Here is an 18,538-nt window from a genome sequence, read left to right as displayed (position 1 = left end):
TTAGAAAATCCAATGAAGGCTCTGAAAATATTTTTTTAACAAACTTCTACTAGTGTATGGCTACCTTCAGGTAAGTACACCGGCCTATGTGAAAGTACGTAGACTTGGGCTTTAAAACCCTCGTCAGGTGTTTTATATGATGTCCTTTCACTCCCTGTCCCAGAGAGGAAGTAAGAGGAGATCTCTCCAAAGCAGGGGGACGTCTCCCTCTTGGGCAGTTGTCACAAGAACAGTATTCCCCATTGGAAGATCCCCTCTCGCCTCCTGTTCTTGCAACAGCTAAAAAATATTGGATTTCCCATTACTTTTTTATACCAGAGACAATGGTTAAACCAGAACTAACTAAACAAAAAGTTTTTGATTTTTTATTACACTTTAAGGACGATCAACCATTTAGATGTGTTGTGTTACTTGGTGGGTAGGTTAAAGATCATCCATGTTTGTGTAGCAATCATAAAGTACTTCTCATCATGGAGAACATAATTCTAGAACTCTTGGCCAGTGAACTCCTCTTCTCGGATATATGCTGGATATTTGCTCCTCGCATGCTCCAGCAATGGGCATTTTGCCTCTTTATAGTTAACTGTCAGGGACTGTTTAAACAACTTTGTTGAAGTTATAAACACTTCTGCTTCTTTTTTAAAAGGCTGACGTATGTTTGTTCAGGTAATACGGCAACTGATCATTGGTGGTGGTAAAACACATTTTTTAATATCAAAATTATTCATAAATGTTATCATTTATAAGCAGAAACAAATACAGTCAGGTCCATAAATATTGGGACATCGACACAATTCTAATCTTTTTGGCTCTATACACCACCACAATGGATTTGAAATGAAACAAACAAGATGTGCTTTAACTGCAGACTTTCTGCTTTAATTTGAGGTATTTACATTCAAATCAGGTGAACGGTGTAGGAATTACAACAGTTTGTATATGTGCCTCACACTTTTTAAGGGACCAAAAACAATGGGACAGATTAACAATCATAAATCAAACTTTCACTTTTTAATACTTGGTTGCAAATCCTTTACAGTCAATTACAGCCTGAAGTCTGGAACGCATAGACATCACCAGACGCTGGGTTTCATCCCTGGTGATGCTCTGCCAGGCCTCTACTGTAACTGTCTTCAGTTCCTGCTTGTTCTTGGGGCATTTTCCCTTCAGTTTTGTCTTCAGCAAGTGAAATGCATGCTCAATCGGATTCAGGTCAGGTGATTGTAACAAAGAAAATGGCCCCTGCCCCCACCTATAACTGGCATTCACAGCAAGGAACACATATTAGGGCAATGCATGCAAGAAAAACCCAGAGAAATTCCCAGCTCAACTCACCAACCAGTCTGCTTACCAACTGAATTAACCTGTCTAACAGTATGCGTTAAAAACGGGTTTAGTTAGCACACATTTGCAAACGCATGCGTAAGCTGCTGGGTGTCCAGTGTGCCCCTCTACTTTTAAGGACGGTTGGGCCACCTCCAGGTACACCTGCCCTCTATCTGTCCATTGGAATGGATGTGCTCCTGTTGTGAAGACTCATAAATTTACAGGAGTTAGAACTGCAGGTAATACCGTAAAGTGGCCTTGCAGCTTACGCATGCGTTTGCAAATGTGTGCTAACTAAACCCCTGTTTTTAACGCATACTATTAGACGGGTTAATTGGGTTGGTAAGCAAACTGGTTGGTGAGTTGAGCTGGGAATTTCACTGGTTTTGTCTTACAATCAATCTTATGTAGGTACAATGAAGATCACATTGGCAATAGTTGATGACGTCCCACCTGCGCATGTGCAGTGATGCTCTGCATTCAGGGCACACAGCATGCTGTGAATGCAGAGCACTGTGCCGATGGAAGCCCAAGGGGAGCCGTGAAAGCACTGCGCCTACATTTGCATTTCTGCCACAATTATGTTTTTTACCCTGTTTACTCTTCCTTTATTTGGACCCTGTTTAAATGTATGTGAGATAGGGACCTTAGATTGGAAGCTCCTTGAGGACCAGGACTGATGTGAATGTTCAATATGTAAAGCACTACATACATTGTCAGCACTTTATAAAAATACCTGTAATACATAAACATGATGGATTGGAAGTTAAAGGGTGAAGCGAGGCTCCTCTCCATCTCCAGCACACTGCGGCTATTGGCACATTTGCCATCCCCAATCCGGCCTCCATCTCAGATAGTGGCCCTGCCGGACTCGGAACCCGGTGTGGTATGAACTTTGTGTTCCTTCTTTTAAACAATAAACTAAGCTTTTACTCATCGATCATGGTATCTGCATCCTCCCTGGATCATTTCAGTGTGTTCCCATGCGCCGCCTACAAAGGTTGGAAGTTAAGAGGGGCCTACCCATTGACCCCCCCTGCCTATAGACCTAACATAGGTCCAAAAAGCTGCAGAAAACCTGAACCAACATGAATGTCACAAAACAACTTCTATCTGTTCACAGATCCCATGCTAACCAGAATTGACACTGCCTGTATGAATGGGCCCTTAGCCCACTATATTACAATCTTTTTGTGATTCACATTATGGGGTTGATTCATTAACCTCCTTGGCGGTATTCCCGAGTGTGGCTCGGGGTGGGATTTCACTGCCATAAGCGGTAACCCCGAGCCACACTCGGGGTACCGCCAGGGAGCATCGCTGAATCCTTGTAGAGGGTTACTTACCTTGTCGCCGGGATCCAGCGATGTGTCCCTTCGGCATACGGCGGCCGGATCTTCCGCCCGATGCTGGTGAGCCCCGGCTTCCGTCTCCGGCGACGTGACGCTCGCAGGGGGGTGGACCGCCGGCAAATTCAAATAATAAAACACACAAACACACTGATTTCATATATATATAGATATACATGTATATCTATATATATATATATATAATATGTATACGTATATATATATATATATATATATATATATATATATATATATATATATATATTTTAACTTATTTATAGTTTTTTGTTATATTATAATTTTTGATTTTGTGTTTCAAACTTTATCCTACCTGAGATGTTATTTGGCTTGGGCTGATAGTCCTTAAGAATTACTAGCAAAATAATTGTACCGCTTTCAGCACCTAAAATCGGAAAGAATCATACCGCCAGGGAGGTTAAAGGCAACATTTCTATCCATTTTGCAAGGAAAGTTGCACGTTGCAAAGGAATTTTCCCCTTAGTGAATATAGTGAAATTTTACTTTGCTAAGAATATGCAATTTCATGCAAGGAAAATGAAAAAAAAAATGCATTTTTGCTTGCACATGATTGGATGATGGAACTTAGGAGACCACATTCATTGAGCTCTGGAAAAAACTCAGTTGCAAAGTGAATGGTCTATGTACCTTTATAAAATCAACCCCCTTGAGTCTGTTACTTCCATTAGTATGTACTTGATGACAACTCTAGCTATTTACACCAAGTACTTCGCAAAAGTCAAAATGAACAGGAAGGCGAGGACACATCAGGGTGAAGAACTGGACTAAGTACTTGCTTGAGGTTTCAAGCCAACGTGCTCTGAGATGATGGAATAGTGGATAGTACATTCAACTCTATCTACGGCAGTAGTTCCTATGTGTTATTTTTTTAATTAAAGGAAGATTGGGAATATTTTAGTACATCTCAGTTCAGCAACATATTTTGGAATAACGGGCAGGTTATTCCAGTTCTGTCTTCTATCAGGGCTGGATCTGGCGTGTTGTGTGGTTTTATCATGTGAGGTTGGAAGAGTCTACAGTGTCAGTGGTTTTGCGGTGAAGGACCAGAGAGTGTACGGTGGCGGTGGTTTTGCCGTATGATAATAGGAGTGTGTACATTGTCAGTGGGATGCAGTGCTCACTCACTGATGTGACTGTTCTGGAAGGAGGGGGCTGCGAGGAGTACAGGGAGGAGGGAGTCCATCCTTAAGAGGACATGTCAAGTGCAATTAGTGTTATCTGTCTAAATATGTACTGGGAACACAGCATACAAGAACAGGTTTCTATAGCTTTAATGGAGACATATGCAAGGTCATATTGCCTCATAAAATCCCCCAATCTGATTTTAGGATTACGCATTCTCAGTAAATTGGCGTTATTCTACTTGCATCACTGATAAGCTGCAGCTGAAAGACGCACGAGAAGGCAACCAAACAAAAATTCACCAAACTTTGGTTTAAAGGTTTGGGGGGCAGAGGGGTCATCCTGATGCCATCATTATAAGTCTTACATAGCAGATGGTGTGTGTTTCCGTTCTTCCCAGACTGTACTCTGTCCTCTTATAATCTCTCGTTTTCCTTTTGCTGCATGGGCACCTTCCTGACCACACGTTATATATACTTCATCCACACCAGACAGACAGTCGTGTTCATTTCAGTGTTCCTTTTTTCAGGTGATAGTTTCTGATCTCAGTCCCCTTATGAAAAGCAGGTGGAATGCTGTCACCACTTGTCATGGTAATGAATGAGGTGACGCATGGTGACAATGGTCAGCCAGTTTGCATGAACTTATGCTTGATTAGCACAGGTATATTTGAGATTAGTAAGTGACAGTACAGAAGAAGTGAGGTATAACAACAGAATAAAACACTTGGGGGTTTGAGATATTTATTATTATATTCAGATCAACTAGAAACGTGTATGCCCAGGCATCTATCTAGAAGATTCAACCTAACGTATAGTGAATGTGTAGTTTCTAAACATATTATACCCATGATGTGCAATATGTTCACTCTATATCTTTTTATTCCTACTTATGGAAGAATATTGGAAGTACTGATGGTGTTCTTTCCATAGACTGTGGTGGAGGTGTACTTTAGAGAATGAATGGTATAGTGAAGTGGTGGTACAGTATAATGAATGTGTACTTGAAACCTAACCTACCAGAATTAGTGTACATGACTTCTTTGAAAGCATACCAGAAGGAGTTTACATGACTTCTTGGAGGAGTACCAGAAGGAGTGTATACGGCTAGAAGGAGGCGTACCAGAAGAAGTTTTAATGACTCCTTGAAGGCATAACAGAAGAAGTGTATATGACTCTTTGGAGGCGTACCAGAAGAAATGTGCATGGCTCCTTGGAGGCATACCAGAAGGAGTTTACATGACTCCTTTGGAGGCGTACCAGAAGGAGTTTACATGACTCCTTTGGAGGAGAACCAGAAGGAGTTTACATGACTTCTTTGAAAGCATACCAGAAGGAGTTTACATGACTTCTTGGAGGAGTACCAGAAGGAGTGTATACGGCTAGTAGGAGGCGTACCAGAAGAAGTTTTAATGACTCCTTGAAGGCATAACAGAAGAAGTGTGCATGGCTCCTTGGAGGCGTACCAGGAGTTTACATGACTCCTTTGGAGGCGTACCAGAAGGAGTGTGCGTGGTTTCTTGGAGGCTTACCAGGAGGAGTGTACATGACTCTTTTGGAGGTGTACCAGAAGAGTGTACATGGCTACTCGGAGGCGTACCAGAAGAGCGTACATGGCTACTCGGAGGCAAACCAGGAGTGTACATGACTCCTTTTGGAGGTGTACCAGAAGAGTGTACATGGCTACTCGGAGGCAAACCAGGAGTGTACATGACTCCTTGGAGGCAAACCTGGAATGTATGTGACTCCTTTGGAGGCGTACCAGAAGGACTGTACATGGCTCCTTGGAGCCATAACAGAAGTGTACATGACTCCTTTAGAGGCGTACCTGAAGCAGACAACAATTATTTGGCATTGGTGCACTGCACAGTACCGTCATTTAAAATGCAGCCTTTTTCATAAAGTGTTATGTTGGTTGTAGCTACCTCACTGTACTTACTGTCAACTATAGGAACAGGTGATATTACCTACAGAAAGCAGGAATATTAACTTGTGTAACACCGCCCCATGACATATTTATAGCTTTATCCCCTGGAGTAGATACAAACTGCTCATGGATTCTTATCATAGGCCTTTCTCAGCCAGGGTTCTTTGGAGCCATAGGGTTCCCCCAGAGGTTGCTAGGGGTTCCTTGAGCAATGACCGACGTCTGCCTCTTAGATAAGTAACCACTGACAAGAATAATCTTTTTAGCTATCTATAAGTAGGGCTTCTTTCAAAGACCACAGGTAGAAGGAACATTCTTCCCAATGGCCATTGCACCAACGAACTGTGACCTGTAAATCTCGTAGATATTAGCAGGGGTTCCTTGAGCCGGAGAAAGTTATTTCAAAGGTTCCTCCTTGTTAAGAAGGCTGAGAAAGGCTGTTCTTGAGTGATAGTGGTGCAGGCACAGTACTTTTACCCTTCCTTCTTCTCCACATTATAACGTAGGGAAGAATTTCTTACAAGTGACTGCTGGGGGCCCTCATTATTGCACTCTAGGGGGTCAGGAAAAGCCAGATGATCAGGAGCCAAGATGGTCATGGCATCAATCCTAACACTATATGAAGTATTTTTCTAATCTGGAAATTTCCAAACCTCATCAGAATACAGTTTTATTTTTATTTTTGACTTTTTATTACTCTAACCAGAGGGTCCTGGGTGCTCTGAATAAAGCAGGGTACACACTAGTAGAAAATCTGCCGAAAATTCCCGCCCGATTTGAAATTGTCCAATTTACGCCTAGTGTGTACACAACTTTCAGCAGCCGATGCCGACATTTTCAATGAAAAAAACGGAGGGACAAACACCAACATTTTTTTCGTCCGTCCCCAGACGACCGATTTTCGTTTATTGTGTATGCAGTACGTCCGTGAAAAATCGGATACGAAAGACCGCGCATGATCTGAAGTTGCTGACAACCCGGAAGTCTAGGAACAAATGTGCCAAAAAAAAAAGAAAAATCGGACGAGAAATTTCGTGAACATTTATGCACTGTCGACTAAAAACGGTAATGAACGCTAAGAAGACAGAGAAAAATCGGAGGATATTTCGTCCGATTTTCGTCAAGTGTGTACGGCCCTTAAGTTGTATTCCCTCAGTCTGATGTTCAGTCAATACCATACTCTATACAGCGGACTTGTTTTTAACAGACATTTCTACATGACTAAGCTCATGTTCTTTAGGTTAAATGCTATTATACTGAGTTCCCATTATAGGGAGTGTGAAATCTTTGAATCCTGTTAGTGACGTGACTAGAACAAGATGGCTTTGACTGGTGTTTTGGGTCCCTTGCTGTGTTGGGGACAATAAGAGATTGTATTAGTTTGTGTTCCACTGAGCAGACATAGGTAATCTCTCAGGCCTTGCGTGGTGAGGACAGATACTGGCGTGTAAAGAGTGAGGCATGTCATCCTGACTCTTAAATAAGAGGAAATAAAGAGGGGTGAGGATGGCAGAAAGAGAATTTTTAATCCTCCTTCTGTTGCTGTGCGGCAGCAGGGGACAGCCTGACTTTGAAAACCAAGTCAGATTTCTATCACTTAGATCTGCTCACAAAAGAGAATAGCGATATTGTGGATCGCATAATTGAAGGGATCCAAGAATATTTTTATGTGAATGAGACGCTTGCTAATTTTTTGGCTTTTTTACACCAAACCTTATCCCTAAATACATCAGGCATTTTGATCCTCTCTCTCTCTCTTGCCATCTACCTTCCCAGAGCTAAAAGTTTTCCTCTGTTAGATCTAGGGAACATATGGCGGTAAATAATTCAGTGGCCTCTTCCTGTGTTGTGTGCTAGACTTTTTCTAAGGAGAACTGGGGGTGAATAGAAATACGCTTTATTAGATCTGCTGGTGACATCACAGCATGGCAAGGTCATAGATCTTCTTTATCAACACTATGACATAAAGAAATGTTTTTCTTAAATGTACAATGGAATGAATGTCTTATTTTATTGTCTATACCTATAAACTATCCTTCCTCTGTGAACAAGTATAATTATTACTAGGAGTGTTGTGTTGATTCTTACCACCATGAAGAACCCATCCTCTCCTATAGGGAGAGATTTACTACAATTGGAGCACACATAACCTGGTGAAGTTGTGCATAGTAAACAATTGGCTTAAAGGTTATTTAAATAAGCTTTGCCAAAAAAAAAAAAAAAAAAAAACCTAGAAGCTGATTGGTTACCAGTGGCAGCTGGTGCTCCATGGGCCGGGGGGGCGGTCCATGGGCCCGGACCACACCAGGCCGTGCACCATACCCCCCCCCCCCCCCCCGGACTACAGCAGGACCCCCCCGGCTCACTCACCCTGCCTGGACATCTGGACATGTGCAGCAGCAAGCGGCTGCTTCAGTTTGTTCCCCCTCAGTCTTCTGCGTCTCCTCCTCCATGCCCAATGGCATTGCTTCTCCTTTCGGCCAATTGGGAAACGGGCCTCAGGACCCGTTCCTGATTGGCCAGGAGGAGGAGCCATGTGACAATAGCGAATTTTCATTCGCTATTGTCACACAACTGGGTGGGGTCTGCACCCCGAGCCCACCCTTTTTTTAGCCTAATAGAGCCTCTAGCTCTAATCACATGCTAAAAAAAAAAAGCCCCATTGAACTCCATGCGTCCGGCGCCCCGCATGTATATTTGGGGGCCGGACGCATGGATGGGGGGGCGGCGCCCCTGCGCCCCCAATGCACCAGCCGCCACTGTTAGTTACTATGCATGGTTGCACCAGATTCTGTGTGCTCCAGTTTTAGAAAATCTCACCATTATTCATGACACATGAAATCCCAGTCATGTGCCACTGGTTTCATCCTATATCTCATTTCCTCTCCTTTCCAGCCAAAAGATTCCCAGTTTATATGCATTTTTTTTTTCCAAAATAAAATAATTTTTACGTATTTTCCAAATCATCCAACACGAATTGGAACAGCAAAAATAATACAGCTGGAACCACCCTAGGTATGGGGGTTCCAAATTGTAGCGTGCTCCACATGTTTCGTGACCTTAGTCACTTCCTCAGGAGCTTTGTTGGTGCATCTATATGGAAAAACAGGGATATAGGTTTACATTTTAACCCAGCCAAAATATTCAGTTTATCTGCATTCTTTATTTTCCAAAATAAATGTTTTTTTACATATTTCCAAAAACATTCAACACAAATTGGAACAGTGAAAATAATACAGCTGGAATCACCCTAAATTGGGTGCAATAAGTACATGAAAAATTAAGTGTAGCCATAGGGTGGTACTATGGATACCTTAACATAAATTAGTGCAGTGTCCCTGGTTTAGAATATGAAATTGTAGAAAATGATGGCCTACGACACTACAATATATTAAAATAATTGAATTGAAGAAAACTTGCTTCTTCAAGGTATAGGCGTCCCAAATTCCAAATTGTTGTAGCTTGGTCTACATGTTTCGTGACCTTAGTCGCTTCCTTGGGAGCTTTGTTGGTGCATCTATGAAAAAAACAGGGATACATATTAACATCTTAACCCAGCCAAAATATTCCCAGTTTATATGCATTCTCTTTTACAAAACAAAAATAATTTTTACATATTTTCCAAAACATCCAACATGAAATGGAACAGCAAAAATACAGTCGGAACCACCCTAAACTGGGTGCAGTAAGAATGTAAATACACAATCCCATACAGAAGAGGACCTTGTGTCTCATCATACAGAGGAACGTGAAGTGAAAAACGTATAATATATACGTCCAGCCAGAAGAATAGCAATATAGATCACCAGCTACTATAGGGAGCAGAGCAGGTGACCCCACGTACACATTATTGATTTGTTCAATTCTCCGGACTTTGCTCCTTGTCAAAAAGCTACACCCAGGTCCGAAAAAGAAAAGGGGGGGGGGGGGAATAGGAGCGGTACAGGGAATATAGGGGCAGGCTATGGGAGAATTTGCACAAATTACCACTTCACTGCCTAACTGACGGTCAACCTTTGCCTTGGGTAAGATTCCCAGTTTATGATGTATCATGTGTTGGTACAAACTGGTGCTGTCTGAAAGCATAAATCTGACTGATAACTCTGGGGAAATAACTAGTACTGACTCTGATATGTCAAAGAGCAGAAGGTGTTGAGGCAATGGACACAGATCTTCAAAGGTTTTTAGAAGGTGAACAAAGTCATCACTTGAGTCTAATCTTTTGGGTTCGGCAACTCACCAGAAAACAAAGAGCCCTTAGAAGAGGCGGTTCAGCTGAATTTAGGAATCAAGGTGCAGAAAGTCAATAAAAGGGTAAAAAGAAGTTCTGGGCTTGCCATTTTGTTGTGAACATTGGTGCGGGTTGTTCTCCCTGCCTTCAGACCAGCCTGCATAGGAGCACTTTCCAGTCCATATTATATTCTGCGGTTCCACCCAGGGAGATTTTGTGACCGCCCCCTTCAAAAAAGAAAAAGGGGATTGGATTTGCTTTTTTTTAGTTAGAGCATTAAAGATTTGGGACTCAAGATTTTCATATGGCACTTATCACACTTTGATATTTCAGACCCTTACTGCCTTTTATACACTGAAGCGGTCCATACAACATTAGAAAACCTAACCGATTCCTCCATGCATGCTAAACAGCACAGATGGATGAGTCCTCCGGCTGGGCTACTGTATTCTGACACTCACCTCTGTGGTGGCTGTCAGGATTCCAAAACAGCAGCTGCATCAGATTGAAAGCAGCCGCTGTTTGGCCAACAATTTTCCATCCAGCTCCTTTATTTTTTTATTGAAGGAGTTTGAGTGTGAGAGGACGTACATGGCCAACCATTAATCAAATTTCTACCAGTTCCTGATGAAATTTGAAGAGCTTATGGCCAGCTCTAGTGGTTCTAGGGAAACATGCAACACGTTATATGCTCTCTATACATTCTGTATACTGTCTCATAACTTTGGTACCTGACACCTGTGCCCCTCCTGCAAACACCACTTGACATCTGTTGCATTTAAATCCTTGTGTATAGCTGCCAGATACATGCCATAGACACACATTGTACTGCCTGCCACATGTTTCTGTATATACACAAATTGTCTGAACATACACCTCCCACCGGCCATAGCTCAGTCTATAATTTCTGTTTTTTTTTTTCCTGGTATAGAAATGCAAATTAAGGATTTTTTTGTTTCCTTTATTTCTATCAGGATGAAGTGAATGTTGACTTTGTGAAGATTTCGGGAAGTTTCCACATAAGGTAAGGACCGCCACAGGTGCTCATTTAGTTTATAGATACTAACCTATTAAGCCTCTACAAAAGTCTGACATTGACCCAGCAAAGAGTGCCCAGGGGTCAGGATGGGGGGAATGTCTGGTGCCATGTGCAGTGTAAATACCTCATAGCTGTTATAAATTAAAGAGCAATCAGGCAAGAAGTAAAGTCAATCATTGACCAATTTAAAGTTTAGATTAATGCTTGCAGGTTTAGTAGGCTTTGTGTTTCTGGATGGACTGCACTATACAGACTTTAATTGCTCCAACGATAAGTTGAGGGTGCAGAGGGCTCAGAGAGAAGGTGAATGGTGAGGGTCACGCATCCCTGTTTTCAAAGATTTCATTTTATGGCTATTCAGTTGATCGAAGTGAATATGTGGGTTTACATAGCATTGTGTAGGTTTACATAGTAGAGTGTCTAGGTGCAGAAGATAAAAGCCAGGATATCAGCAAATAGACTGCATTCATTGAGTTAATGTAAATGCAAAATGGTCATATTGTCAATATGGTCAGTGGGAGGAATGGTGCCTCATTGTTCTTATTAGTTGGAGAAATAGTGCCCCATCATCGGTATCAGTGGGAGAAATAGTGCCCCATCATTGGTATCAGTGGGAGGAATGGTGCCCCATCATTGGTATCAGTGGGAGAAATAGTGCCCCATAATTGGTATCAGTGGGAGAAATGGTGCCCCATCTTTGGATCCATGGGAGGAATAGTGCTCCATTATTGGTATTGGTGGGAAGAATAGTGCCCCATCATTGGTATCAGTGAAAGAAACAGTGCCCCATAATTGGTATCAGTTGGAGGAATAGTGCCCCATCTTTGGTATCCGTGGGAGGAATAGTGCCCCATTATTGGTATCAGTGGGGGGAATAATGCCCCTTCATTGGTATCAGTGGGAAGAATAGTGCCCCATCATTGGTATCAGTGGGAAGAATTGTGCCCCATCATTGGGATTAATGGGAGGAATGGTGCCCCATCATTGGCATCAGTTGGAGGAATAGTGCCCCATCAGTGTCATTGGCAGATATTATTTCCCACAGTTGTGTCAGTGGGAGGAATAGCGCCTCCTATCAGTGGGAGGACTAGACCCTCAAGGGTCAGATAAAGGCCAGCAAAGGGCCACACTTTGAAGACCACTAGTCTACAAGAAAAAATTGGGGGACATAATAACAGCAACTTACACTACTATGAGATACATACAAAACTACCAACAATGAAAGGGCACCTAGAATTTGCCATTATTAATATATTTCTTGTCTACTGGATTGTTTGAATTTCCTGCTATAAATGGTCAATGAAGATAAATTATAACCTGGATTATAGGAAGGTGCGACTGGTACTTGAATCACAAATGTATATTAAGTTCTAACTTCCGGAATGCACGGGTTAAATGCTTGTCAAATGTCAAATTACTTATCTTAAAAAAATTCCTGAGTGATATGTGGACAGCTTCCATGCACTGAGGAACTCGAAATTTCGTTATTTTTGGAGTATAAATCACTGCCCACACACAGACCTTATATTTTCACAAGCCCTGGTGTAGGGGGGGATGTGTGGCCCCCAAAATGTGTTGGCTTTTGTACTAATGTTTTAAATACAACCTTACTTTGGACTCTAATATTTCGGTGTGGTGCATCAATTTCAGATTCAGATATTGTCTTCAAAAGGCTTGTTTCTTGGTGCACAGAAGCTGCCCATGTATTACCCAGATGCCCCACAGGGACACCATTAGCACATCATTCATAAAATACATTTTCAGGAGTAAAGTATCACTTACAATTATCTTACGGTTCAAGCATCTTCAATTTGCTACTCTTAATACCCACTTTGGAAGGCTTCTCCCTTCTGTGCAACCGGCCCCCCAAAGCCTCTTCTATGAAACGATCTAGGCCGCAGTGGCGCGATGATGCCATTAAGTACAATGAAAGGCCAATAGCCATGCATTACACGTAAGGATGGCAGAGGACTGTCCACAGCCTGGAGTGGAAAACAATTGTTGGAACAAGGATTATGGGAAGTGTTACAATCTGTTCCTAGACTTAACGAGCATTTAACCGTGCAATGCGTAGGGCCCCCACAGCATGGTATTATTTTTTTTGTAATTCCTGGAGTTGAGCTTTAAAACAATTCATGACCTGTATGCATTAAAAATAAATTAAAATTCTCCTTCAATAGGAAACTGCCATTTACTTTATTGTGTCCTTCTCCAGCGGACTGAATAGCTGTGATGAGACAGGTGAACAGTAGACAGAGGCTATCTATCTATCTATCTATTGGTCGGAAAAGACCTTGGAGCTCTTTGGTGACCTGTTTGCTGTGATGCCTTGTTTTCTATGGTCGGACCAGTGTCAGAGGTTACCAGCGGATCAGCAGTTTATGTAAATAGTTGTGATGTAACATGCTCAGGTCTTGCAGGCAGGTTCAAGACATCCATCATTCTCAAGGCACACAGGGGCATCCAGACACTAGCAGCATGTGCCCTACTCTGGATCTGTTTGGTTTTCTTTTTTTGTCTCTTTTTTTTTACATTTCAGTGCCCAACTGTGAAGCACTTTTTCTTTGTCCTTTCAACTTTTTTTTTTTTTTCTAATTCCCAACCCCCCCCCCCCCACACACACACACACCTCAAACCCCTCCCTAAATCACCCCTCCTGCTTGTTTAGCTTTCGGCTTTTATTCTGACTTCAAAGCCCTCCCCATTCATTGTCTGTGAGCTGCAGGCAGTGGCCTTGAAATAGGAACACAGGAGAGCACACTGCAGGTCACGTTAGGGCATCATGCCTGTGAGTGTGAATGGCTGTTCTGGGATTCTTACTATTCATGCTCCTGAATCCTGGTTACCGGTCTCTGCTGGCACCGTACATCTTTCCTTCTAACGCTTACACTGTTTCCCACCCTAACATCCTATATGCTAGGACATGGGAAGGAATAAAGGGTTTCACCTATTACCCCTCTTATATCTCTCCACATCCAACTGTTCACAGGTAACTCCAGGAATTAAACAAAATCTACCCCTGCAGTCACACTGGACCCTCACTGCAAGGGCTAAATATTCTTTAGGTCTAGGGGGAGATAAAATGGCTGCTTTACTTACTTTATCCATGCTCTGGCCAGCTCCAGTACTCTCCATGTCTCCCTCCGGTGTTCGGAGCTTTGGGTGGTCCTTCTGGGTCATCAAGTAAAAACTGAAGAGGCTGCCATACTTACCTTACCCTTGCTCTGACAGCTCCAGTGCTCTCTTTTCTTCTCCCTTTGGTGTTCCGGGCTTCGGGTGATCCTTCAGTATCATCAAGTACAAGCTAAAAAGGCTGCATTACTTACCTTTCCCCCATCCAGCCAGCTCCAGTGCTTTCCACCTCTCCCTCCAGTGTTCCAGGCTTTGGGTGGTCCTGCTGGGTCATCAAGTACAAACTGAAGAGGCTGCCATACTTACCTTACCCTTGCTCTGACAGCTCCAGTGCTCTCTTTTCTTCTCCCTTTGGTGCTTCGGGCTTCTGGTGATCCTTCAGTATCAAGTACAAGCTAAAGAGACTGCAATACTTACCTTTCCCCCCTCCAGCCAGCTCCAGTGCTTTCCACCTCTCCCTCCAACGCTCTGAGCTTTGGGTGGTCCTTCAGTGTCATCAAGTACAAGCTGAAGAGGCTACATTACTTACCTTTCCCCGCTCCAGACAGTGCCAGTGCTCTCTACCTCTCCTTCTGGCACTCTGAGCCTTTGGTGGTCCCTTGGCATCATCATGTACAATGCATTATTAACCCTTTATTGTCTATGGATGAAGTAGGACTGGGACCTCTTTAGAAAAGAGGCTTCAGAGGACCTGTTGCACCACTGGAGAGATCCTGAGTATAGAACATATAAAAATACTTGTCTTCTTGACTCCAGCAGAGTCCCTCCAGCCGTGCCACTGGTTCCCCTAAGCCTCCTGTCTAAGGTGCTCATGCCTCCTTCCTGTACAATGCAGGTTGAACAGACCTGCATTGTAGGTGATGATGCTGAAGGACCTCAGAAAGCCCAGAGTGCCCAGAAGGGGGGAAGAGCACTGGAGCCTGCTGGAATGGGGTTAAGGTAAGAAATGCAGCCTCTTCAGCTTCCTCCAAACCTAACAAGCATTTAATCCTTGCAGTGAGGGGGGCAATGGTAGATTTGTCTTCTTGCCGGAGATGGGCTTTATGTTGTCTATACATGGTTGTTTGATGTGGAGAGATATAACATGGCGAATAGGTAAAACCCTATTCCTTCCCATGTCGTAGCGCAGAGGATGGCCCCATCCCTATAGTGATGGTAGGGTGAGAAATTATTTAATAACTGCTTCTTGCAGCCAAACTTCAGTAGTCATCTGAGTCCTTCCAGGTCTAAACAGTCTGAGATTACAGAGTTACAACATTAACGCAATGGTTATATGATCTCCACCTTTTATAATCTTTTACTTTGAAAATGAATGTTAGTGGGACACCTGTCAAGAACCTACTAGGCAGTGTACTGTAGCTCCTGAAGAGATTTATTGTACTGACCAGTTTTCATCAAAGCAAAGGCCATCAGTGGATTGGTACAATGCGTCTATATGAACCTCCGCTGGTTAGCACTAGTGTGCTTACTCCCAGAATTGGTATGGAAATTATACTGATTTATACATACTTAATGGCTTCGTCTCTTTGCTTTTCAGCGATGTCCTGTGGAGAAGAGGTTGGAAAACACAGAATTAGTGATTATTAGATAATGGGGAATCAAAATAATATAGAAAATTCCTGATAATTGAGGTCGCTTATCTCCATTTAACTTTATTCCGACACTAATAGTCCCCCCCCGCTAGGCAGAAAACGTTCTGTTTGGCCTTTCTTGTTGGTTACAAGGGATGCTGGCTGTACACGGTACAGTTTTCTGTCCAGTTTGATGCTTTACAGATAAACATTAATCTCTTGGGCAATTGTTAAAAAAAAAAAAACTGTTTATGAGCCAATCAGAGTGAATAAACGGAGATAATTTATGTGATCAAATAAAAAAGATCAACATGTCTTTTCCTCCAGCACATCCCCAGATTGGGTCCTTGCTCCAGGAGGCAGATTCTAGTACTTGTATATGCCAGCTTAGTTTAACAAGTAGTAATGAGCTTGGATTTGGTTAGAAGTCAAGTTTGGCCAAACCCGGAAGTTACGTTTCATTGCCGGGCCAATGAGCTGCAGGTGGAAAATTCCCCGCCCCGCACCTGATGTACGCAAAGGGATGAGGATGCTTGTCACATCATTGACCTAATATGGGCATGTGTTCACATTAGGTCAGCCCCTTTATATATCTAAAGTAGTAAAATATCCAAAAGTAGGACCGCACTCAAGGCAGATGTTGAAATCAATAAAATCCTTTATTCCTCATAGACAAATTCACACAGACAGTGCATGACAGACATGTCAGGTTGACGCGTTTCACAATATAGATAATCGCTTACTCATAACCACACGTGTGAATTTGTCTATGAGGAATAAAGGATTTTATTGATTTCAACATACTCTTTGAGTGCGGTCCTACTTTTGGATATTTTACTACTTTGGATGACGGATCTGACCTGCACCAGGCTCAACAACTACACCTGAGCGGCTCTTGTTTGTTTGACCCCTTTATATATCTCCCACCCATAACTCATTGCCCCAACTTAAATCCGGGTTCGGAACTAACCCAAGCTCCTCTTATTACCAAGCAGGATAGCAGTAGATCCTACTTTTTCAATAGAGTGCTACCACCGTTTTGTTGTCGTGCACGTTTAAAGGTTTGGTATGCTGAGTTTTGGGTGGATTCTCAGTATGTTTGTCAAGAGGCAATTCAAAACGATTGTCATAATGCCACGCATGTCATCATTTTAATTCTGGAGAGAACCTACCTTTAATGTGGATAGAAAGAGTAACAACAATGTGCAGAGTCAAGTACCTGCCTGTTGCAGTCAGTATTCACCAGTAAATGATGATTTATTTTCTGGTGGTGATATGGGTCACTGCACGTTGCTCTTTGCCTTGTTGAAGATGCCAGTGCTGCTCACCGTCACATATTTCAGTAGGGCTCCCTAGAGAAATAAGGCTAGACATGGACCCAAGATGGAATTTGGAAGCTGTGAACCCAGGAAACTGTTTTCCATAAACAGGCCTGTGACCCCAGCATTGGGGCAAGGTTATAGTTACATTAGCATGATCTACATGCCTGTGACCCCAGCATTGGGGCAAGGTTATAGTTACGTTAGCATGATCTCTTAGAGTGGTCAGATCTTCCATTTTCCATCTCCTGTCTTAGTCGGTTGGTGAGGCACATTCAGTTAAAGTGACATGAAGAACATTTTTGGCATTCAGTAGCGTGTTATGCCACCACAAACTTGGTAAACCACCTACCCTTAACCCCTGAGTGGGCCCTTTTTGATCTAATCAATATCCCAGGCATCAAAATATCGAGAGACTGTGAATAACCTCTTCTTATGTCCCTTGTGGCAGGGAAAGCTATTCTTCATCAGTGGATTTCGTCTACTTCGGTTTTCTCCATCATCTTGCTGGAGTTTCAATATAGTTAGATGCTTAAATAATTCTTTTTGAGTGTCTGCTATCTCAGAGACTCTGGCATTTAATACACTGTGACCTGACTCCACCACTTCTATCTTCTTACCCATATCATCCATTTGCCCTTTTAATTAATTTATTTGTTGTGTAAGAGTATTTACTATTGAGGCTGCCATTGCTGAGATATCTTGCTTTGTAGGCATAATAGTGAGTATTTCCCGCCATTCAGGGTTTTGTGGTTGCTGTATTGAGCCATTTGGGATATAGGCGAGTCCCCCTCCGATAGCACGGTACCACGGCTTGATGTTTGATGTGATGGGCTCTCATGGGGTAACTCCTGGGTTTCCAGCTGGCTGTTACCATTTTTCCCCCAATTTTATTGCAATCGTTGAACTTGCTGTGCCTGAGCGTGTCGGCGCCATTTTGGGTTGAACCACTACGCTCTCTTGCAGGGGGGAGCACCGGAAAAAGTATTGTGATATGTCCGCGCTTCGAGTTCCCGTTCCCGGTCCCGCCGGATTCGAGCTGCTGTTCATGGACCGGAGGGAAAGCGCGGCACTCACCGGCTAGAGCGTATGATCTCCGTTCTTGTCAGGCTCAATCTCGCCCGCTTCACGTCGCCACACATGCACAAGTAGGGATGAGCGAGATCGGCTGAGTCAATACGGGTGCTCTCATTCGCCTCCTCCGGCTGTATGTCAGCCTACCCCAGGCCGAAGAGTGAGGAACGCTGGCTGCTTTAGGCGGATGTCTCATTACAGGAGATCCGCTGTGTGCCTCCTCACGGCGCCATTACCACGCCACCCCCCCTCCTCCTTGAAGGGCAAGTGTCGGCTAATTAGTCTATCCCTTCATCAGTGGATTTACCCCCAACACTTCTATGTTCATAGCTAACTTATCTTACGTTTTCTAAATCGAATGGGTAGAGGCCTCCTTAAGTTAGAACTCACAGGCTCAAAATGTCTTTGAG

At 43.0% G+C, this 18,538-nt stretch overlaps 1 protein-coding gene across 3 annotated transcripts in view; it reads left to right on the top strand.

Moving 5' to 3' along the window:
- The window catches only part of CASZ1 (castor zinc finger 1), a 336,500-nt gene that overhangs the window by 180,570 nt on the left and 137,392 nt on the right, over positions 1-18,538 (top strand). Inside the window, exon 2 of one of the 3 annotated variants that reach the window (XM_082274519.1) lies at positions 10,968-11,017. The exons of the other annotated variants lie outside the window; for them this stretch is intronic. The gene's annotated coding sequence lies outside the window, so the exon portion shown is untranslated. The remainder of the gene's footprint in view (positions 1-10,967; positions 11,018-18,538) is intronic. 3 annotated transcript variants of the gene reach the window in all.

Source organism: Pelophylax lessonae (genome assembly GCF_965119305.1).
Source record: "Pelophylax lessonae genome assembly, chromosome: 12".
Lineage (NCBI taxonomy): Eukaryota > Metazoa > Chordata > Amphibia > Anura > Ranidae > Pelophylax > Pelophylax lessonae.
This window is presented reverse-complemented; position numbering and strand designations above follow the sequence as displayed.